Below are 23,983 nucleotides of genomic sequence, written 5' to 3' on the forward strand. Positions count from 1 at the left end.
CAGCCCACACCCCGGGGTGTGGCCACGGGACCGGGAATGGAAATCAGCGCTAATCTCTAGCTCAAAATAACTGGAAGTTAAGGAGGATTAGCCAGGTCGTCCCAGGTGCGCCCGCCACCTGCCCAGCTCCCGGGGCTGGCGCTGCACATGTGGAGTGTGCACTTCTACACGTGAGCTGGCCATCCATGGGCCTGGATGTACAGATACACTTACACAAAGGTTTGCACACACGTGGGAACACGTGTGTGAGTGGCCCTGTCAGGACTCTGGGTCCAGCAGGCACTGGCTGCCCCACCCACAGGCGTCCATGATGCCAGAACAATCTCAGCACCCCTCTACACTCAGCCAGGCCCTGGCTCTGGGGACTGGGGGAGGGGTCCTATTTCCCAGCCCTTGTCCAAGCCCTGCACCTCCCCAGAGCCAAGTCCACTCAGCCCAGCCTCACTGCCAGGTGCCAGGTGCCGAGCCAGGCTAAGGACAGGGGTTTTCTGAGGGTTCCAGCCACCGGGAACAACTGCCAGGGGAATCACTGGGCGGGTCCAAAACAGCCCAGGCTGGGCTCCCCTCCCTTGCTACACTGCTCCTGGCTCTGCGGTCAGTATTCACTCATCAAACCTCAGTGAGCATAGGCACACAGCCCTTCCTCTTCTGCCACCTCTCCAGAATAGAGGCAGGGTCTGCCACACCCCAGGGACATGCCCTAGCCCCTGGGTCTCCTGCTTTGAGAGGCATGGAGGCTGTGTCGGGCGCCCCAGGTCCTCAGCCCCTCCTCACACCCTGCTCACCAGCCCTCCCCCGCACCAGTCCTGATGTGCCACAGCTGGACTTGGCATCAGACACTCTGAGTGTGCCATCTACTTCAGTGCCCCCTCTAGTCCCATGTGGCTACTGAACACGGATAAAGCTAGTAGCCACTTTGGTAAACTTCTAGAGCCTTCCATGAAACCACCAGCCCACACTCCATCTACCCGCTCACGATTCCTTTCTCCCCAAAAGCAAATTTTCTCAGGAGGAGGAGCCCTCTCCACTTTCTCAGCCCTCTCCCTGTGGACGTCCCTGGAGCCCCAGAACCCCCATGTCCCCAGAGGCTGGCTCCATCCTGCAAGCCGAAAGGGCTCAGGTTCCTGCTGCTCCTTCCTGCCCAGCCCAGGCCCTCACCCGGACAGCTGTGTGGTGGGCCTGGTGCCTTGTTCCGGGGATCAATCTCTCTGCACAGCCCTCACACACCCATCTCCCAGGAGGGAGTGGCAACCGGCGGCCACAGCTCCAGAGAGGCCTGGCACAGGCTGCCGTGTCCTGGGCAATGGGCATTCAAGAAAAATCTGTGTGCTGGGGTGGTGCTGAAGGCGGGTGGGGAGTGAACGTAATGAAGCCCACCTTCCGTGGGCGCTCGGCTGGGGGCGGAGGGCCCGAAAGCCTGGGCAACAGCCAGTCGACCCCAGCCATGACTCCCCAGGCATGGGCAGCGCCAGGCACCTTGCTGACAGGCAGGCCTGGGTGGCTGGATGCCCCACACGCACTGCAGATGGACCGCAGGACAGAGCTGGGACAGCAGGGAAGAGGAGGCTGCAGGAGGCTGGGGCTCCGGCAGGGCGGAGGGTTGGCAGGCAGGACTCTGGCCAAAGGGCTCTAGCAGCCAAGGAGTTTGCTAGGCAGGGAGGAGGCGGGTGCAGGACAGGACATGGAGAGTCTGCCCACTCTCTGGGTGGGGGGCAAGGCAGTCCAGGGTGAGGCTGGCAATGTCACACAGGACCCTAGCCTGCAGGGGCTGCTGGGACTGGGTGGGACGCCCTGAATGCCAAGAGAGGAATGAGGACTTGGGTCCCTCTCTCCTTCACAGGAGCAGAGGCCAGGGACTGGCGCTGGGGCCAGGCCCAGTGCTGCCTCAGTTTCCCCTCCTGTTTCCTTCCTGGAGACTCAAGAACTTCCGATGAGTGGTTCAAACACTCTGTGCCTGCCTGGCTGAGTCCTGGTGATTTCCCCTTTCCTCCCTCCCTCACTCCCTCCCTCTCCTCCTCTCCTTCCTCTTTCTCTTCCTTCCTTCCCAGAACTGGGGTTTGAACTCAGGGCCTTGGACTCTCAGCTTTTTCTCTCCTGGCTCGTTCTCTACCACTTGGCCAACACCTTCAGTATGACTTTTTGCTAGCTAAATGGAAATGGAATTTCTTTTTTCTTTCCTTTTTTTTTTTTTTGCCAGTCCTGGGGCTTGAACTCAGGGCCTGAGCACTGTCCTTGGGATTTCTCAAGGCCACATCTCTACCACTTGAGTGACAGCACCACTTCCGGCTTTTTCTAGGTGTGTGGTATTAAGGAGTCAAACCCGATCTTGGTGCATGCTAGACAAGCACTCTACCACTAGATCAAACTCCTGGCCCCAGATGGAATTTCTTGGGCTTTGGTGCCAGACTGGCTTTGAAACTCAGTCTGCTGGCTCTCGGCCTTCTGAGTAGCAAGATGACAGAAGTGAGACGCCAGCGCCCAGCCCTCCCACCCTCCTTTCAAATGGCAAAACTCGGAGTCCAGACTGGCCTTGAGTCAATCCTCCCGCCTTGGCTTAAATGCCCAGATTGCAGGCTTGTGCCCCACACCCAGCTCTCATGAGAACCTTACACGCACATATCTACCAACAGGCTCCTACCTGAGTACACTCAGTGGGTGACACACTTGCCTCCCCCCCCCCACATGCAGGCAACAATGGGGTCCATTCACAGGAGGCTGGCGCCAAGCTCCCTGGGTCACATCCACTCCGCAGCCCGGTGCCTGGCGCCGCTAACAAAATAAAGAAATATGGCAGTTCCAGGCTTTTCAACTTCTGACGGCTGCCTAGCATAAACGCAGTGGCGGGGCTGGGGTGCAGGGCATCTGGGAGAAAATATTGCTTTTCTCTCTGGTGGCTTGGAGGGAAGAGAGGGAGGCAGGGCTGGGGCCTGGGCCAGGGCGGGAGGCCTCCCTTTCCATGGGTGGGGGAGGGCAGGGGGATGGGCAGAAAGTTCTAGATCAATACTTTATCACCGCTCTGATGTGGGGCTGCTAGATCATGTTTATTGCTAGCGTCTGCCTGTCTCTGCAGCAGGGCTCTGGTGTGACAGGCAGGTCCAGGAGGGGGGGAGTCCCACTGACCCCCACCAGCCATGCTCAGACGGGGCCTGCCTGTCCCTGCCACGTTATGGGGACTCCAGGACCAGGACGGCCGCATTCTGCTGTGTGATCTTGGGCAAGTCCTGAACTTTCTCTGAGCTCCGCTTCCTCATCCATCCAGCGGAGGGGCAGCAGCTGCGGGCTGGGGGCAGGGGTGGAGCCTCACACACAGCCTAGCGCGGGGTGGGGGGCTGTATGTGGACATGTGTTCCCTGCTCCCCCAATGGTGGGCAGGTGGGGAGGCATGGGCAGCTACACACGCTGGCCACACTGGGGACCCAGGGTCCCCCCTGGTCATCTGCCAGGGGTGGCAGAGGGCCCTGACTGGGGCAGCCGGGTGTGCAGGGCCACCGGGTCAACAGGCTGGGTTCCTTGGAATTGGCCATAGGTTGTGAGCAGCCCAGGACCTTAGCTGGCCCTGACCTTGTCCTCCAGCTGGCTGAGATACAGGGAGCTCATTTTACAGATGGGGAAACTGAGGCCCTATCCAAGTTCACACAACGAATCCACCTATTCTCAGAGTTGGGTGCCAAATGACCTTGGGGATCCTGAGCATAAAGCGGAGGCAGGTGTGGGCTTCCTTCCCAGCAGGCATTGATTGAGCACCTACTGGATATCCCTGGCCCCCCTGCAGAGGGGCCAGGGCCAGCTACTCCCTGGCAGAGGATAGAAGAGGAGACGCCCTGAGAGCCGAAGCCATCTCCAACCACTGGGCAGCTTGCTTTAAATCATAGCAGTTGGGAGGCTAAGGCTGGAGGATTGAGAGTTGAGGCCCTGACTCAAAGTAAGGAAAGAAAAGATTCCTGTTGCCTCACCCTGGGTCTCCAGCGGCATGAGCTGAGCCCAGGGCAGCATGCGCCCCCCAGCCCCCCAGGAGTTGCCTGAGGCCCCCATCCTCCACCCTCCTGGTTCCTTTGGCTCCAGGCTGCTCTGAAGTTAATTAGGGACCCAAACATTTAATGCTCTGTTATCCTTCCGCTGGGCATCTTTTTAAATTAAAAAACATGATGTACGGCACCAGTGGAGGGAGAAATCACTCTGCTACGGCTTCCTGCCCAGGGAGCAGCAGGCACTGGGGGGGGCACACCCCCGAAGATGTGGGATGACACGTGACCCCTCCACACTCCCCCCCCACACACACACTGCTGCCATCAGACGACGTCACTGAAACCAGCACGAGTCTAGCTAGCACTGTATTATCCACCTGGAAGGCTGGCATCCAGGAAGTTCTATCTTTAGTCTGATCTGAGTCTCTCTCTAGTTCTTCCAGGGGCAGCTGGTTGGTTGGAGACTGAACGCTGAGATTTGCTGTTCTACCCCACCCTGACCTCTGGGAGCTCCCCAGTTCTGGGAAACCCTTTCTGATTATCCTGTGCTTGAAGTTCTTTCTCTTTTTTTGCTTCATGTTCCCCTCTTTTTCATTTTTGGTTTGATCTCGGTGGGGGGGGCGACTTTTACTTACTAAGCCAGGTGCCCTACCACTTGAGCCACATCCCCAGCCATTTTTTGCTTTAAGGTCTCAAGTTTTTGCCCAGGGCTAGCTTCCTACTTTGACCTGCCTGCTGTAGAGCTGGGATGGCAGATGGGCCTGATTTGTTTAGTGAGATGAGATCTTGCTCCCTCCCCATCCCCGGCAGTGGACCTTGATCCTCCAACTTTCTGCCTCCCAAGTTACAGGACCCAGTCCCCAAGGGAGCTCCAGCAGAGGCCACTCTGTCCTCACCACACTGAGACTCCTGTCCCCAGCTGTGCTTACAAGTTGGCCTTCTATCCACAAGGTACCTCATCTAGGACAAGTGTTCTGGACTGGTATGTCATCTCAGCATTGTGGGGCGGGGGTGCCACTTCCAGGCTAGCCAGATTCTGTTTTGAACAAAAGAGCAGGTATCAGAGTCTTACGCCTGTCATCCCAGCTCCTCAGGGGGCTGAGATCTAGAGGAAGCCCAGGAGACCCTATTTCTAAGTAACCAGAAAAAAAGCCAGACTGGAGGTGTGGTTCAAATGGTAGAGCCCTAGCCTTGAGGCAAAAAGTTCTGGCCAGGCACTGGTAGTTCAGGCCTGTGATTCTAGCTACTGAGGAGGCTGGGATCTGAGGGTCACAGCTCAAAGCCAGCCGGGGCAGGAAACTCCGAGAGACTCTTATCTCCAATTAACCACCAGAGAACCACTCTAGCTCAAAGTGATGGAGTGCTAGCCTTGAGCTGAAGAGCTCACGGAAAGTGCCCAGGCCCAGAGTTCAAGCCCCATGCCCAGCCAAAAAGAAAGAAAGAAAGAAAAAAGCTCTGAGACAACACACAGATTGAGTTCAAGCCCCTAAGATGTCACCCCCCCAAAAAATAATTGAATATTACTTAAAACAAGATAAAAAGGGGAAAGAAGTCTCTCTTAGGGCTGGTGCTGGCCCTGACAATGGATTTCTCTTCCTTAGAGCATGCTGTCACTTGTGGTGCCGTGGCATCTGGTGGGTCCCCAGAGAAGGACCCCCGAGCCATCCCGTGTCCCCCTCAGCTCCGCGGCTTTGGCCTCCTCTGTGCAGCCTGGGACATGTCAGGGGCCAATGCCACCGCCTCCTCACACCTTTCGGGTCTAAATTCTTGCATTTAATGTTCCGTGCTTCTGGGTGCCCAGGAGGTTTTTCTCTGGTGCAGAGAAGGATTAAAATTGATTTCCTCCCCCTCCTTGCAGCGACAAATCGCCCTGACACTCCATATCGAACAATCCATTTTGCTGTGCAGAATCGGTGACACTCGACCTCCCCTCCCCCACAGCCCTGCCGGGCTCCCCACTGCCCAAGTCATCTCTGCTCAGCCAGGCACCTGGCATGTTCTAGAACATGCCATCGTTTCTCCCGGAATCACTACCTACCCAGGCTGGGCCTGGGTCTCCTCTCCGCAGCCGCAGAGCTCCCCGCTGACCTACCCACTCTTCCAGAGCCTGACCTTTGCTTTTCCTTCCTGTGTTCCTCCCTTTCTTCTTTTCTTTCTTCATATCCTTTCCTTCCCTTCTCTCCTTCCTGCCCTTCCTTTCTGTGCCAGCCCTGGGACTTGAACTTAGGGCCTGGGCACTGTCCCTAAGCTCTTTTGCTCAAGGCTAGCTCTCTACCACTTGAGCCACAGTGCCACTTCCAGCTTTTTGCTCATTCATTGGTGATAAGTCTCCCAGACTTTCCTGCCCTGGTTTCTTCTAACCTGGAGCCGCCTCCGGAGGGTTTCTGGGCTTGGTTCTGGGTCCGCTCCTGTTTTCTGTCTCTCTGGAAAATGTTATCGAGTTCTCATAATAATCCTCACTTGTTTCTTGTACGTTTTCAGTGAGGAATTTCCTTGGGGTTTCTTCTTTTGTTGTTTTATTGCTGCTGCTGTGCAGGGGACCCGTTGCTTCATTTCATGTCCCGACTGCTTGTTCAGAGCACAGATGAAAATTATTGATTTGTATGATGTTTGTTTTATATCCGGCCCCACATCGTCATTATTAAACTCTCGTATTAAATTATGTTTCTTTTTGCCTGTTGGTTGGTTCTCTTGGGTCTCCAATCACACTGACTGCAAATAATTGCAATTCTCTTCTAGGGCTGTGTCACTGAATTCTGTTTCATGTCTTATTGCGATGTCTAGAATTTCTGCACAGTGAGAAAAGGGGGCTGCCATTTTCTTTTTAATAACCTTTTTTTCTGATGGTGATCATATCATTTTAAAAAAATGTCATCCTCGCTGAGTGCAGTGGCTTCAACCTGTCATCCTAGTTACTTGGGAAGCAGGGATCAAGGGGTGATGGTTCAAGGCCAACCAGGGCAGAGAAGTTGAATAACCCCATTGCAACTGCATGCTGGAGGCAGTGGAGTGCAACTGTAATACCAGCTATGGGATGGCACGATGGCGAGACACAGGGCCGCTCACCCCTCAGAGTGACAAAGGGGAGCACAAGTAGGAACAAGGAGGTCCTGCATTGAAAATAACCAAGGCCCCAAATAAAATGGATCTGGAGGCATGGCTCAGATGGTAGAGCTCCCGCCTAGCAAGCGCAAAGCCCTGAGTTCAAATCCTAGTACAGCAAGAAAAGGAAAATCATCACCTCAGTTCAACTGCCGTTAAACTGAGACTTCTTCACTGTGATAAGAAGTTATTTATAGCAGCTGCTTTAAAATCAGAAGCTGGCAACAGAGTCTATCAAATGCGTCTCATCCATTATTAGCAGCACACGTGACTACCCACGCGACGACATATTAGAGTAATCGATTTCTCACACACAGAGCCATCTTTGAATTCTTTCCACAAATCGCTCATCATCAGGAAGACTATCTCCTAGCATTCCGCAGAATCACATTCGCTCCATGTCTCGTCCACTGGTTTTGATCGGGAGGGGGAGGGTTGCTCTAGAGGACATCGAGGTCCAGCTGGCAGCCTCTGCACCCCGTCTCGGCTCTGTCACCCACGCGTGGACGTGGAAATCCTGCAACCAACACTGAGCACAGAGGGTGTAAGGGGAGGAAGGGACCCCACTTCTGTCCCCCTCAGAGGAGAAAGGGCTTGGAGGGACGGTGGATGGGTGACCCTCTGGACCATTCTGACAGATGGCGCCCACATGCCCTCTGGCCTGCACCAGAAGCCACAGGAAACCCTTGGACCCAGCTTCTGGGGACCCAGCCCGGGGGCTGGGACTGTCTAGTGAGAGGCCAAGTGGAGACAGCAGCCCTGCCAAACCCTGCCCCAGCGCTGACCCACGATCTCCTAGCTGAGAATGGCTGCTTGGCAATCTGCCAAGGGGCAGCTCGAGGCTCTCAGAACCATGGTGACAGCCAGGTGCAGTACTGCGTGCCTATCATCCTGTCTGGGCAGAAGGCAGAGATCTAGAGGATCCAGATTTCAAGCCCAGACGGGAAAGCCTACGAGAATCTCATCTTCAAGTAATCAGGAAAAAAAAAAAAAGCATAAATGGAGGCATGGCTGAAGTGGGGGAGCAGCAGGCTGGGGCAAAAAGCTAAGGCCAGCACTGGGCCCTGAGTTCAATTTCCTTTAAAGGCCTGGGTACATGGAAGTGAGCAGGGTCTGGGTACCCCAAGGTGGGATTCTAAGCCCACGTAGCCCCCTTTGGAGACATGGGCTGGTTGTTGGAGCTCTCTTTGCCCTGGACAAAGAGCACAGAGCCACTGCCAGCCAAGTGACTCGAGCCTTCCAGGTTGGAGGCTGTCAGGGATACCTGCCCCTGCCCAAGCCCTTAGCCCTGCCCTCTTTCCACTCTGGCAGTCCCTGCTCTCCTGCTAGGCCCCCAGCCCCCTTCCTCCCGTGTGTGTGGATGTGTGAGGCTTCACCTGGCTGACTAGAGAGCGCCAAAAGGCTTTGGTCCAGGGCACTAGGAGCTAATGGTGGGCGATCAGTGGTTGTGTGTGGACCACAGATAATCTGAATAATGCTAGGTCTTCCTTAGGCCTCAACTTAAACAGGTGGTCCAGCAGTGCTGGCTGATCTACCCACTTGCCACAGCTGCCAAGTGGTGATGCCAGCACTGGAGCCCAAGAGCCTGGAGGGAACCTCGGGTCTGGGCATGGTCTTGACAGTGGGCATGGTTTACAATGGGCAGGCGTGGCCTGGGTGAGGTGGCTGTTCCTCTGGTTGGTGGGCGAGTTGGTGGGTAGGTGTGGCCTCTGGCTAGTGGGTGTGGTCTCAGAGTAGTCCTCCACACACACACACACACCCTCCCCCGCCCCCATCAGTGCCCCAGTTGCAGGGGTCATTGACTTGCAGCTTTCTGATGCTGCTGTGACCCACAGACCCCACTGCGAAAGCGCAGGGCACTCGGCACACGGCCCTGAGCTGAAATCCCAGGCTGCATGCAGCTGTGCAAGACTGGGGTGTGGTGCCAAGGGCAGACCTGGCCGCGACATGTACAATGGCCCAGGACAACAGATGGAAAGTATCACAGGGCTTGAGCACCAAGGAAGAGCACACAGCAGTGACGAGGAACCAACAGAGCTGCCAAAAAACACCCTCTAACTGCTGCCTTTGAACAGGCAAGGAGCGTGCTGGGCCAGGATTCATACAAACCAGGTGGGGAATAAAGCAGACAACATGGCTCACTCCTGTAATCCCAGCTACTCAAGAAGCCAGATAGGGAGCATCGCAGCTGAGGCCAGACCCAGACTTAACCAACCAGTCAAGTGTAGTGGCTCACACCTGTAATTCCAGCTACGCAGGAAGCAGAGGGTGTGTTATCCTGGCTACTCAGGAGGCTGAAACCTGAGGATCACAGTTCAAAGCCAGCCCAGGCAAAAAACTCCATGAGACTCTGATCACCAATGAACTGGCAGAAAACCTTTAAGCTATAGTTTAAAGTGGTAGAGCACTAGCCTTGGGTGAAAGAGCTCAGAGACAGCCCCATAACTGAGAGAGAGAATTGGGGAAACTGGGGAGAAAGACAGCACTGTTGACAATCCCCAGGAAGTGTCCACCATGAGGAAATTTACTTTGGGGGGAGGAAGGGAGGGAGAGGCAGGGGTATATAATAATATCAACCCCACAAACCTTTGGTTGTATTACATATTTTATAATTAATGAAATATTTATTAGGGATTTCTTAAATATTTGAGATGCCTTGAATATTTTATAATAGATTTTAGAGTGTTTCTGGAAAGGAACTGCTGTGTAAGCCTGAGCTGCCCCCCCCTTCTCCCGCCCCCCCCCCGCCTCTTGCCGTGGTTGGGGGGGGGGGGCATCACGCAGAGGCCAAGCACTAGGGAAGGTCCTGGGAGCTCAGAAGGGAGGCGAAATCAATCCCTGGCTTCTAAATCGGAGCAGGTTGGTTGGTTCCACCTGTAATCCTAGCTGCTAAGGAGGCTGAGATGTGGGGATCAAAGTTCAAAGCCAGCCTGGCAAGAAATTAACTCCCAGAAAACTAGAAGTGGGGCTGTGGCGTAAAGTGAGAGAACACTAGCCTTGAGCAAAAGAGCTCAGGACAGCACCCAGGCCCCAAGTTTAAGCCCCATGACTAACAAAACACCACCAGAGCCATCATAGCCGCTGGGAGGGTGGGCTTGGTTTAGTTGTTAGGTATTGTGCTCAGCTGAACTGAGGTCTAGGCCAGCCCAGTTCCGAAAATAGAGCTGGAGGTATAACTCAAGTGACAACACCTGCCTAGCAAAGGAAGCCCCAAGTTCAAACCCCAGTGCAGGAAGAAGGAAGGAGGGGGGATGGAGGAGAGGACTGCTGAGTAGTGAGAAGGCTGTGTTCAGCATGAGGGTACAGTCCCAGGCGGGCCAAGGCAGGGAAGGCAGCAGAGCCCCCTAACTCAGCACCTCCCCGCATCCAGCCCAGGGGTGCTCTCTGCAGGCCCTCCGGCACCAAAGCCAGCAGGGCCCCCATCTCCAAAGTGTGTGAGCTGTGGGTTGCGACGCCCTCCAGGAGGGACAGGCTCCCCTGCCCTAGCAAGGCTTTCAAGACTCTGGGAGGCCCGTGGGGAAATTGAGGCAGGCAGAGGAAGCCTGTTGGCCAGTCGGGGATCTCCCTCAAGGAAAGGCGGGGGTCATGGTGCGGCTCTGTCCCCTCTGGCCTGGCTGGGGACCCAGAGGGGCGGAGGCGGGTGGCGAGAACCTGCTCCCACACTGTCCCCGAGTCAGGGTGAGACGTGGGCGTCAGTGGGTGGGTGCGTGGCGGGGCAGGGTTTGCGTTCGTGGAGGGGGGGCCTTGCCTGCCGTTGCTGCTCACTTCGTGTTGGGGCTGGCAGTCCCCAGCTGAGTCCTCCAGAGCTGTTGTTTTTCTTGGCGTGTGCCTGTGCGTGTGTTGTGTGTGGGGAGTGAACCCACACTTGAGCCACACCCCTATCCCTTTGGGCGCTATTTTACTGATTAAGGTAGACACCCCTGCGGGCCTGGAGCTTGTGACCCTCCTGTCTCCACCCCTGCACTGCTGGGTCTACAGGCAGGGGCTACCCCAGCAGCTCCCCCTTGGCCTTCAGGATCAAGTTCCACAGAGCAGCTGGCAGGGCTCGGGGCAGCTCCGCTCAGGCTCCCTGTTGCCTAAAGGGCCTTGAGGACTGGGCTGCAGGGCCGGGAGGGGGGCTGGGGAAGGAGGAGGGGTGCCCAGCCAGGGCCTGGACAGAGCCGCAGGACCCAGTGCCTCTCTGGCTCAGTGGGGCAGCTCTGAGGGAAGCCAGGTGGGCAGGTGACAAGAGAGGGGCAGAAGGGTGGTTGCAGGTCTGCCAGAGCTGCCCAGGCAGAGGGGGTGGGGTGGGGGAGGGAGGCTACCCCAGTCAGAGTGTGGACAGAATATTCTAGGTGTCCACACAAGCCTAGATCTCACCACAACTCCAGGCAAGCCACGATGCCCCTTCTCACTCAGAGACACCCCAAGTTGTCCACGCAGACAGCCTGATTTGCTGAGCTTCTCTTCTATGAAATTGGGGTCCCGCGGGGTTGAGTGGCCGGCCGCCTGGGCCCAGGACACCCAAAGGAAACGAGTTTCCAAGCTTCCCTAAGCCCCCATGTCTATTCTCTTGGAAAGCACCGGCCAGGTTCTAGCCCCAGCTATATACATCCACATAACATCCCCGTACATGTACATGCATGTAACATGCACATGTACATACACACGCACATCTGTCCCTCTGGAACCCAAAAGCCCAGGCAGGCTCTACCTGAAGACAAGCTTCTGGCAGGCAGGGCCCCCCAGCTCCGCCCACACGCGTGGAGTTCCGTGGAGGCCCCCTGTCCCTTGGGAGGCAGATGTGTTGGTAGATGCTGCAGCAGCCACTCTGGTCCTAGATACAGAAACTACAGGTGATGGAGACTGAGCTGCCTTATCCGTTCTGGGTCACGGCCCTTTGGGGCCATAACTAAGAAAAGGAAGAAGCTTCCACTTGGCTGAACTAGTGTATTTGGGGAGACTCGGCTTCAGTGGCTTGTCTCACAACCTCATCCCTGCAGGACCCCTCAGCTCATCCACATGGGCCACCTTCCCTTCAGAAGCTGCACTGGCCAGGCCAGGCTTCCAGGCAGGGCCACATCTCAGCCTCCCTCCTGCCCCCACACCAGCCTCCTCTGGACTGGAACTGAAGGCATTCGGGGATGGGGTTGAGGGAGCTGCAGGGCTGTGAGGCTGGAGGGGTGGCTGGACCTATCTCCCTCTGCGTTGATGTCACTGGGGTTACAGATTAGACTGGCTAGGCACAAAGGGCCTGCATACAGCACCGAGCCTCAGCAGTATGTGTTTGCATCACAGATGCAAGCATCTAAGTAGGCACCCGGCATGGAAATGGATAAACTATTCAGTAAGCACCAATGGCAAGGCAGTAGTAGGGAGGGCCGAAGGGCAGGAAAGACTTCAGAGCCCACTGCTTCCTTCCTGAGAACAAGCAGACTCCCGTGGTACTCGCCCTTCTCCCTCTGCCTCTTCCCTGCTCTACTCCTTCCTGCCTGAGATACAGATGCAACGACTGGAGGTGCAGCTACTATCTTGAGGCCAGGAGGATGAATGCCAATGGTGACAAGATAGAGAGGAACCAGGGGCCTACATCACTGACAATGTCCCTGCCCTGTTATCAGTGCTCCTTCCACCCAAGAGAAACATGGAAACCAGGCAGCATCTGGAAAGTCAGATCCAATCCCTCCTTTATACAGCACAAAATAACACCGAATCATTGTGCGATAAAGTTATTCTCAATTTCATCTTTTCAATGCTTCTGATTACATCAAATAGTGAGGCTTGGATCGGGGTCGGTAGGTCCTGAACACCTCCAAATACACACACACTTTCTCTCTCTCTCTTTTTTTTTTTAATAAAGCAATAGCGAGCCTTGGGCTCCGAGCTTCCCCCGGGGCCTCTGGCATCCAACTAGAATTTAATAACATTGTTTGCTTTCCACTGAATTTATTTTTATGATTATGAATTCTATTTATGGCAAGGGAGACTTGTTTTCCATTTGTGTGGCGCTATAAAGCTCCCCTTTTAAATAAATGTATTTAAGTTTTTACAAAGTAGATTGATTTAGAGAGAGGCAGGAAGCAGGCAGAAGGAGGGGCGGGGGGGCAGAAGCGAGGGGCTCCCAGGGACCAAGCCTGCAGGGAGAGAGAGAGAGAGAGAGAGAGAGAGAGAGAGAGAGAGAGAGAGAGAGAGAGAGAGAGAGAGAGAGAGAGAGAGAGAGAGAGAGAGAGAGAGAGGGTGTGTGTCGGGGAAAGGCCAGGTCCTGCTCACTGATCTGGCTTCCATCCCCACTCCTGGGGAGTTGGGGGGCTCAGAGGTGGGGTTTCCCCCAGCCTGACCTTTCTCTCTGCAGTCACCAGCTCCCCAGGCCAGCCGCGGCCCGCTGTCCCCTGCAGCAGATTAATGGCTGGGCGGCGCGGTGAGGGTGGGGGAAGGCAGGCCCAGGGCTTGCTGAGTGGCCTGGGGACAGGCGGCCACACGGATGCCACCCAGCTTCCTGTCCTAGGCCTTCTGTCTAGCTGCAGGGCCACTGTCCCCATGTCTGGGACAGGGAAACTGAGGTACACGGAGGTGAAGGCCCAGGCTGTCTGGCCAGCCTCTCCGTGGGCCTGTTCAGCCAGGGGTACTGGGGGCACAGGCCAGAGGCCGGAGGAGAATCCACAAGCATTTACATTTGCTAGGTCAGGAAGATGGGGAGGGGGGATGAAGAAAGAGAGAGGAAAGGAGGAAAGGAGGATGGGGAGGGCAATGGGAAGGAAGAAAGGGATTCTGGAAGGAAAGCTGATATTCCACAGACCAGAGCCTCCATGCTTAGATCCTTAGCTCTCAGCCTCCTGCATAACCCTGTTTCCTATGGCACACTGACAAGCTCTATTTTAGTTTTTTTCCCCCCAGTGGTACTGGGATTTGAACCCAGACCTCTATGCTTGTGTAGGCAGGTGCTCTACCACCTGAACCATGCCCCTAGTCCTTTCCTTTTACTTTATCCTATAGGGTCTTTGTTTTTACTAGTCATGGGGCTTGAACTCTGGGCCTGAGCACTGTCCCTGAGCTCTTCAGCTCAAGGCTGCCACCCTACCCTTGAGCCAAGCCCCACTTCTCATTTTCTGGAGGTTAGCTGGAAATAAGAGTTTCAGGTTCTTTTGTGCCCGGGCTGGCTTTGAACCTTGATCCTCAGATCTCAGCCTCCAGAGTAGCTAGGATTACAGGCTAGCTTTTTTCTTTCTTTCTTTCTCTCTCTTTTTTTCTTTTTTGCCAATCCTTGGATTTGAAACTCAGGGCCTGAGCACTGTCCTTGGGTTTTCTCAAGGCTGGAGCTCTACCACTTGAGCTTCAGCACCACTTCTGGCTTTTTCTTTGTATGTGGTACCAAGGAATTGAACCTAGTTCTTTGTGCATGCTAGGCAAGCACTCTACCACTAGGCCACACTCCCAGCCCTTGGTCTTGCTCTTTTACTTGGACTGTAATCCTCCTCCTCCTGCCTCGAGAGGGTGGCTGGGATTACAGGTGTGCAGCACCCTGCCCCATTCCACCATCGTTTCTTGAGTATCTGCTTCTTCCAGCACTGCAGGTCTTGTACTGGAGAGAGGTGGGGAGGGGATCGATGTCATGTGCCCTCCCTGCCCTGTCCCATGGACACATCCCATTGTGACAACTTGGGGACCCAACACTACCCTTGATCTCCAGGCCCTGTCAAGCTCTGGGGTGCTGGTGGGATGGCGTCCCCCCACCACACTGGGGACTGCACACAGCGGGCTCCTCTCCACCTGCAGAGGCCCTGTGCCTCCCTGGGTGCCAGGAGCCAGGACATGCCTCCTGGCGGCCTCTGCCCCACCACAGCCCTGTCCTTGCCCCTGGCGGCTCCAAACCCTGGTGCTGGCGCTGGGAGATCAGGCCTACCAGCACACAAGAGGCCCCGGACCTTGTCACCTGCCACCCTGAGGCCACGTGGGGAGATCCAGCCTCAGATAGATGCTGGGCCTCAGTTTCCCCAGGACCCCTCCTCATCCCCCAGAAAAGGCTCAGAGCATCCGAGGCCCCCCCACAGCCAGGACCCCCATGAGGGGGCCAGCTGGCCACATGAAGGCTCGAGGGAGCTCCTCCCTCCTGCCACAAGAGCTTGGGCAAGAAGGAACTTGTCACCGGAAAAAGTGTGAGTGTGCGTGCGTGTGTGTGTGTGTGTGTGTGTGTGTGTGTGCGTGTGTGTGTGTGTGTGTTCAAACAGACAGTGAGTGGCATATAATTACCTAAAATTGGTGGTTAGGATCCGATGTAAATAGCCAAAAAAAATATGTGGGGAAGTGTGGGGGGTGCTCATCAATTAGAGCTAATTGCTTAACAGCTAATTCAAATAATAATGGACTGTATTTGAATATGCTAATGAGCCCAAACCTGCCTGGGAAAAGGTAATTGAAACAGCAGCAGCAGGAGGCGCCCAGAGCCTCAGCACACTTCCTCCCCTGAAGGGGGGCTGTCTCTTTATCCCGCCCCTGCCCGCTGTGCCCCAGCCCTGTCCCAGCCTGGCCTTGGGGTCCCTGTGAACCCCAGGCTGCTGGGGCTCCCGGGGGGAGCAGGACTCCATCACACAGGATGCCAGCTATATGCCTGGCCAGGCCCTACGGGAAGCCCTCGTCACAGGCAAGGACACCAAGTCCTGAGGCCATGTACCACACAGCCCCATTTTGGAAAACGCAGGCCTGGTCTCACCTGTGATATTGGGGGAATTAGCTGTCCCCCTGGGACACCCAGAGACTCTGAGTTCTTGCTTTGAAGTTGGGAGAGTAAGGCTCGAACACATCAACCCACCTGCCGTAGCCAGGCAGCCCCGTTCTAGCGGAGCCAGCCTGAAGCTGCAGCAGGAGCCCATTTACCAAAGGGGCAAACTGAGGCACAGCCAAGGCAGGGAGGAGGTGGTGAAGGCCCTTCTGGGCACCCACTTTGTCCAGTTTGGGGGTAGCAGCTGCCACATGCAGAGCGGGTCCTGGCCACGCACCCATACCTGCCTCAAATCCTAGACAGAGTCAACAGCTAAGTGTAAAATAGTAAGCCATTTAAAAAGTAAATAAACAAACAACAGCAACAGCAATCCAGTGGTTACCAGTCCTCAGGAAAGGCTCAGAAGGAATAGAATACATTATTTACAAAAAGGAAAAGAGGAGCCTGGAGTTTGGCCTAGTGGTAGAGTGCTTGCCTAGCATGCATGAAGACCCAGTTCAATTCCTCGGTACCACATACATAGAAAAAAGCCGGAAGTGGTGCTGAGGCTCAAGTGGTAGAGCTCTAGCCTTGAGAAAGTCCAAGGACAGTGCTCAGGCCTTGAGCTCAGGGCCAGGACTAGCAAAAAAAAAAAAAAAAAAAAAAAAAAAGGAAAAGAGGGGCTGGGAGTTTGGCCTAGTGGTAGAGTGCTTGCCTAGCATACACGAAGACCTGGGTTCAATTCCTCGGTACCACATACATTAAAAAAAAAAAAAAAAGCTGGAAGTGGTGCTGTGGCTCAAGTGGTCAAGCCTTGAGAAAACCAAGGACTCTGCTCATACCCTGAGCCCCAAGCCCAGGACTGGTGAAAAAAGGAAAAGAGAAGCAGGTTGGATCAAATTAAAAGCCGATAAAGGATTGGGGGAGGGCAGGGGGAGAAACAGAATGAAAAGCTACAACCTAGGCTCTAAAGAAAAGCAGGACAAAAGCCACAAACTGCCTCAGCCCGTTAGACAGACGCCAACCACAAGCCACCAAGGCGCAGACACACACAGAAAAGTGGAGACAAGCCGTGAGCCCGTGCTCACACCAGTCATCCTAGACACTCAGCAGGCTGGGATCGGAGGACTGGGGTTCAAAGCCAGCCTGGACAGGAAAGTTCATAAGACTTTTTTTTTTTGGTCTGTCAGAGGGCTTGAACACAAGGCTGGGCACTCTCCTTGACTTCTTCTGCACAAGGTTGATGCTCTACCACTTTGAGCCACAATGCCACTTCTGGCTTCCTGGTGGTTCACTAGAGATAAGTCTCAGGGACTTTCCTGCCCAGGCTGGCTTTGAACTGTGATCCTCACATCTCTGCCTCCTGAGTAGCTACGATGACAGGTGTGAGCCACCCATGCCCAGCTGTGAGACTCTTATCTGCAATGAACCACCGAGAACCCCAGAAGTGGTATAGTGGCTCAAAGTGATACCGTGCTAGGGGCCGGGAGTTTGGCCTAGTGGTTAAAGTGCTTGCCTAGCATGCACGAAGACCCGGGTTCGATTCCTCGATTCCTCGGTACCTCACATACATAGCAAAAAGCCGAAGTGGTGCTGAGGCTCAAGTGGTAGAGCTCTAGCCTTGAGAAAGTCCAAGGACAGTGCTCAGGCCCTGAGCTCAAGCCCAGGACTGGCAAAAAAAAAAAAAAAAAAAAAAAAAAAAAAAAAAAAAAAAAAAGTGATACAGTGCTAGCCTTGAGCAAAAAATGCTCAGGGACAGTGTCAGACCCAGAGTTCAAGCCCCACCAACCAAAGAGACAGAGACAGAGAAAAGACCGCATTTGCCAGGTGCAGTGGCTCACGCCTGTCATCCTAGCGACTCAGGAGGCTGAGATCTGAGGATCAAGGTTCAAAGTCAGCCCTGGCACGAAAGGACCTGAGACTCTTATCTCCAATTAACCTCTAGAAAATGGGAAGTGGGGCTTGGCTCAAGGGTAGGGTGGTAGCCTTGAGTTTAAGGGCTCAGGGACAGCGCCCAAGCCAAGTTCAAGCCGCTTGACCCCCCCACACACAAAAAGACCACGTTTGCTGGGCGCACTTGCTCATGCCTATAATCTTAGCTACTCAGGAGGCTGAGATCTGAGGGTCACAGTTCAAAGCCAGCCCGGCCATTAAAGACCATAAGACTCTAATCTCCAATTGACTACCAGAAAACCGGAAGTAGTGCTGTAGCTCAAGTTGAAGAGCTCAAGCCTTAAGTTGAAGAGCTCAAGGACAGCATGTAGGCCCAGAGTTCAAGTCCCATGACTGACAAAAAAAAAAAAGAGACCACATTCAACTTCAAGCTTCACAGCAAAATGCCTTTTTTTTTTTTTTTACTATAAATTACAATGGAATGCCATTTGAGTTCATCAAATAAGCAAAAAGCTTTCAACAACAGACACCATAGTAAATGGGGTGAGGCTCTGAGACTGACACCCCCCGGCGTCCTGCAGATCAGAACCTCTTCAGGGTACTTGTGGGTCGTGGGCAACACAAAAGCTTCCTGGGACATTGAGTTAAAAGACGTAGCTCCCCCTGAGAACTGACCCTCAGCTACTGCAATGGAGGCAAGAAAAAGAAACAAATGACAAGACACAGGCCAAGGTGAAGGCACAGGCCTGTCATCTATTACTCAGGAGATGGAGATTGGAGAAAGCTTGGCAAGGTGAGAAGCTCATCTCAGCAACTACAAAAGGCAGAGTGTGGTAGCACACATCTCAGATAAGGAGGAGGATCATAGTCTAGGGCCGGGGCAGAAAAGCTAAGACTCTGTCTGAAAAAAAAAAAAGATTATTATGAAAGCAAAAAGTGCTGTGGATGCATGCAGCTCCTGCACGGCCCCGAGTCCTATCCCAGCGCACCATCCAGGGATACACAGGCGATGACAACATGAACTTGGAATCCAGAAATGTGCTCCCCAGATTGTAAGGTTTCAGGGTGCCGTTGAACAGCAGGGCCGGGGGTTGTCCCTGCCTTGAGGCACCAAGGTCACATGGCTGTCCCTTCCCCATCTCATGTCAGCAATGCCCAGTAGAGCTCGAAGCCTGAAAACCTCAGACCCCACAGCTCTACTCCTGAGAATCAACCCGAAGAATCCCAAAGTGGAGAGTTCTCTTGGTACTTGATGTAGAGCAGGAAAGTCAAGGAAAAGAACCAACGTGTACCATTACACGTGGCTACACCAAGTCCAGCACCCCTAAGTTCATGCCTGAATTCCCAGCTACTCCAGAAGATATGATCTGGAGGGTCACAGTTCAGGACCAGCCCAGGTTGAAAGGGAGAGACTCCATCTCCAATGAAGCAACAAAAAAAAGGCAGCTGGAGGCCTGGATCAGATGGGAGAAGCACCAATCATGAGCAAATGAGCCAAGTAAGAGCATAAGGCCTTGAATTCAAAGCCCAGTACTGGAAAAGCAGGACAAAAATGGGATACAGCTTAGGGGCAAAGTGCTTGCCTAGCAAATGCGACATCCTGGATTCGATCTTAAAAAAAGAGGTGACGGAAAAAGGAGGAGGAGGAGGTGGAAGAGTAGAAGGAAGAAGAGGAGGAGGAGGAGGAGGAGGAGGAGGAGGAGGAGGAGGAGGAGGAGAGCTAAATCAGAGACAGCATGGTACTTGGCACTGAGCCAGAATGTTAAGGGTAGTAAGGAATACTGAAACAGAAAAACTGCTTAAGAGCAGGGTGGGGGGGCACCCATGAGTCCACCCCCAAGGTGGACAAAGACGAACAGGCACCCCACACAACAGGCACACGGAGCCCGCGCTCCACAGCAACGCCCACTCACCATGGGTACTCCTTCACACAGGAGACTCCTCCACACAGGGTACCATACACCAGTGAAGACGAACAACTAACTGCACATTACATTGTCCAATGAGATGGATGGTTGGATATCACAAGTAAGACCCACAGGAGTCCCAGACTCCAGGGATTTGCAAAAATGGGATTCTCTTTACTCAGTGTGAAGAAAACAAAAGAAGAAGAGTAGACTCCTACCTCTGCTTGCCATCAGAAACCAGCCTGAGGCTGCTCACATCTGTCACCCGAGCTACGCAGGAGGCTGGGGTCAGAGGATCGAGGGCAGAACCCAGACTGAGCAGGGAAGTCTGTGATCTTATCTCCAATTAACCACCAAAAAGCCCAAGTGGAGCTGTGGCTCAAGTGGAAGGGTGCCATCCTTAAAGGAAAAAGCTCAGTGACAGTGACCAAGGCCCGAGTTCATACCCCAATACTGGCAAGCATGCGTGCATGCACACACCAGCTAATCCCAGCACTGGGGAGGAGGAAAGAGGATTGAAGTCTTTTCTCATACATACACAAAAAGAAATATAAAGCATTTTTTTTTTGCCAGTCCTGGATTTGAGCTCAGGGCCTGAGCACTGTCCTTGGACTTTTCTCAAGGCTAGAGCTCTACCACTTGAGCCTCAGCACCAATTCCAGCTTTTTTCTATGTATGTGGTACCGAGGAATCAAACCCAGGTCTTCGTGCATGCTAGGCAAGCACTCTACCACTAGACCAAACTCCCAGCCCTATAAAGCACTAGTATGTAACGTATTTATGTGCATTCATTTGCCCTTGCATCGAGGTGCTGTGGGGGACGCAGGGCTCAGGGCTGGTACTCTACCATTTGATCTGCAGCTCCACTTCCGGCTTCTTGGTGGCTCAGTGGAGTTAAGGGTCTCACAGATGTTCTGGCCCAGCTGGCTTCAAACTTCGACTTTCAGATCTCAGCCTCCTCGCAGCCAGGATGACAGGCTGGGCTTCTCCCCCAGCCCCCTCCCAGTCGTGGGGCTTGAACTCTGGGCCTGGGCACTGTCCCTGAGCTCTTCAGCTCAAGGCTAGGGCTCTACCACTTGAGCCACAGTGTCACTTCCCAGCTTGGGCTTTCTTCTGATGCCTCCCTCCCCAGGCCCATCTCACAGAGGAACGGACTGGAAGAGGCTGTGTGCAAGGGAGCTGTGTGCAGAGCATCTTTCGTGGCACCACCCCGTGATTTCCATCTGCCGGAGCGGAGCAGGGAGGTGGGCGTACCGGCCCTGCAGGGCGCCCGCGGTGCCCGCGCTGCCCAGGCACCAAGACAGAGGCTCCGTTGTCTCTGACAGTCTCACAGACTCCTCTTCTTTTGTTTTTTGTTTGTATGCTTTTATTTCTCTAAAATTAGTCTCAAGCTGGTTCAAATCAGACCAAGAAACACCAACAAGGGCTCGATATCTCCCCCCCCAGGGGGACAGTTGACAGGTAACAGGTGATGGCCAATTGATCAGGTGATGGGCTTGAAGTCAGCTCAGTCCACATTTGACCAGCACAGCCAGGCAGCCAGTGCTGGAGCTCCTGCTCGATGGCTGGCCAGGGCAGGGGGGGTGCTGGGCCCCGGGGGGTCAGATCTGGGCAGGGAGGGGAGGGGGAGAAAGTGCTCAGTTCCATCTCAGGGGGCCAGGGACTGACCTCCAGGTTCATACTAGGAATCTTCCTCCAAGAGCCCAGCAGCAGCCAGGCGTCCCCTTGGGCCTCGCCCCTCCTGCCTCCAGCCATCCTCCGCCAGCCCCTGGTGACGTCATCATGTTGCCATGGGAACGCAGCCAGCCCTGGCCAGGGCGCAGATGACTTCACAGGGGGTTGGGAGGGGAACAGGAGGTGGGGGCCCTGAGGTGCAGAGCCCTTCCCTCCCTCTGGGTGAGGGTGGAGTCTGTATCTCCCCCCCCCCACTGTGGGATGCAAGGCTTCCCATCTCAGTTTCCCTCACAGAGGCCAGGAGGGAGGCCATGCCAGCCTGTCCCCAGAGCAGGCCGGCACTGGCCAGGTCACCTGTCCTCTCCCATCCTCATCTCATCCCCCAGGCTCACAGCCATGTGGGGGTCCCGGGAGGTGTCTACCTAGGGCTCTGTGGTGGACAGGGCCCGGGCATCCTGCACCCCCACTACCATGCAGATCTCCCCAACACTGCCCCTGCCCCGCCGGAGGATGCCGGTGACTCCCCATTTCACCCACCTCAGGCTGCCTCCTCTGTGTGGGGAGCCAGACAGACATAAACACCCAGCCCAGAGCCATGCAGACCCCAGAGCCCACCAGACAGGGGTGGTGCACGCCTGCCATCCCAGCTGCCCTGAAGGAGGGGAAGACCTGAGGATGGCAGTTCAAAGCCAACCTAGGCAGAAAGCTCACGAGACTCTTACCTCCACTTAGCCCATAATTAAAAAGGAAAAGTAGACGTTGTTCAAGTGGTTGAGCGCCAGCTTTGAACAAGAAAACTAAGGGAGAATACGCAGACCTTGAGTTCAAGCCCCAGTACTGGCATGCACACATGCTTGCATGCACACATGCTTGCACGCGCACGCACGCGCACACACACACTCACACACACACCACAGAAAAGCCTGGGGGGCAGGAGAGCCAATAGTGCCCATTGCACAGAGGGCAAAACTGAGCTTCCAGATGCTCAGCTCAGGGGCAGGAGGCATAGCAGGGCTGTGGGGCCTCGAGGTCCCCGTGGGGCCCTCAGGGCCAGGCTCATCCCCCAGCTCTGGCTCTCCTTGGGTAGAACAGGACAGCAGCCCCATTGCCCAGTGAAGAAAACCAGCCCAGGCCACTGAGGGAACTGGATCAGGGCCACAGGTGCTGGGGAGGGCTGAGGGGAGGGAACCCCAGCACCCCAACAGTAGAGGCTCCTCCAGCCTCCATTCCACACCTCCAGAGGCAGCTGCAGCAGGGGTGGGGTGGTGCATGTCATTCACATTAATGGTGCACCCCCATGGCCACTCTCGGGCACCCCACCAGCCACCCAGGTCCCCGAAAGGGAGGAGAGTGAGGACCCTGCTCTCTGAGCAACACACCTGTTCCTTCTGGAGCTTTCTGTGTCCTTGGCTGTCCCTTGGGAACAATTTCTATCCAGCCACTTCTTCCAAGAATGGACATAAGCTCTCACGCTGCTGGGGGGAAACTGAGGCCTAGCATGGAGGGGTGACTGAGCTCTCACAGCCAGGAAAGGACAAGGGCCAAGAGGCCGTGACCTGGGGTCAGGTTCTCACACTCAGGTGACCCCTTCTCCCTGGGTCCCCCTCCCTGGGCCACAGGCATCGCGTGGCACGCGCGCGCGCGCGCGCACTCACACACACGCACCACAGAAAAGCCTTAGAAGAAGCTGCAGTTGGGAAGGCAGCTCCTGCCAAGGGACCCGCATGGCCGCCCCCTCCCAGCACGGCCGCCCCCCACAAACGGGGTGGCAGGGGCCCCGGAGGCAGCGCGGGTCTGGCTGGAAATGTAGAATCTGCCTTTAACCACCTCGCACACCCATGCCCGCGCCTCCCTCGCCCCGCCGCCTGCCCGAGGCGCCCGGCTGCGCCTCTGAGGACTAATGAGCTGTGAAGGTCCATTTTTCAAAGTTAAACATCGCCCGGCTGCCAGGCCCAGCCTCCTGACACCCCGAGTGTGACGCCGGCCTCCAGCTCCCCCTTCTCCCTCACAGCCCAACGGGCCACGGAGGAGCCCAAAAACTGTGGCTGTGGAGCCAGGGGTGGGCAAGGTCCAGAGACCACCGAGGCAGGTCCCAGAGGCCCGGCATCCCAGCCCAATCCAGTCCTCTGAGGCATCAAACCAAACCCTGCCATGTCACAGAGATGGGGAGTGGGGGCACCAATCCCCGTGTGCAAGCAACCACAGGGTCTCATCCAACCCTCTGAGAGTCTGTCCAGACAGGCATACAGTAGGCATTCAAGAAATGCTGCCAGGAGTAGTCTGCTCATGAGTTCAAGGCAGAAAGGGCCAACCATAGAGAAGAAGGTGGACACAGGAAGACCGATCGATACAAAGTGCCAGGTATGGTGACGCGGCACACCTGTCATCCCAGCACGCTGGAGGCTGAGACAGGTGGATCGTGAGTTGAGGCCAGCCTACATTATGAGACTTTTTTAAGTGCAAAGGTCCCCAAATATGCACCAAGAGCAAAGAAGTAAAGCAAATATTATACAGTACTGAAAAGAAGCTACAGCTACAGCACCAGCTTTGAGGGGCCTCACTTATATGCGGCTTGAACAAAAACAGGTAGGATTTGTGTTTGTTTTTGTAGAGCTTGAATTCTTGCACTTGCTAGACAGGGTCTCTACTACTTGAACCAGGTCCTCTGCCCATTTTGCTTTAGTTATTTTTCAAATAGTCTTGCATTTATGGTTGAGCTGGTCTGGACTATGATCCTTGTTTATGACGCCTACATAGCTGGAATAACA

Source organism: Megascapheus bottae, chromosome 3, assembly GCF_031878675.1.
Source record: "Megascapheus bottae isolate mThoBot1 chromosome 3, mThoBot2.hap1, whole genome shotgun sequence".
In the NCBI taxonomy this organism is placed as follows: Eukaryota; Metazoa; Chordata; class Mammalia; order Rodentia; family Geomyidae; genus Megascapheus; species Megascapheus bottae.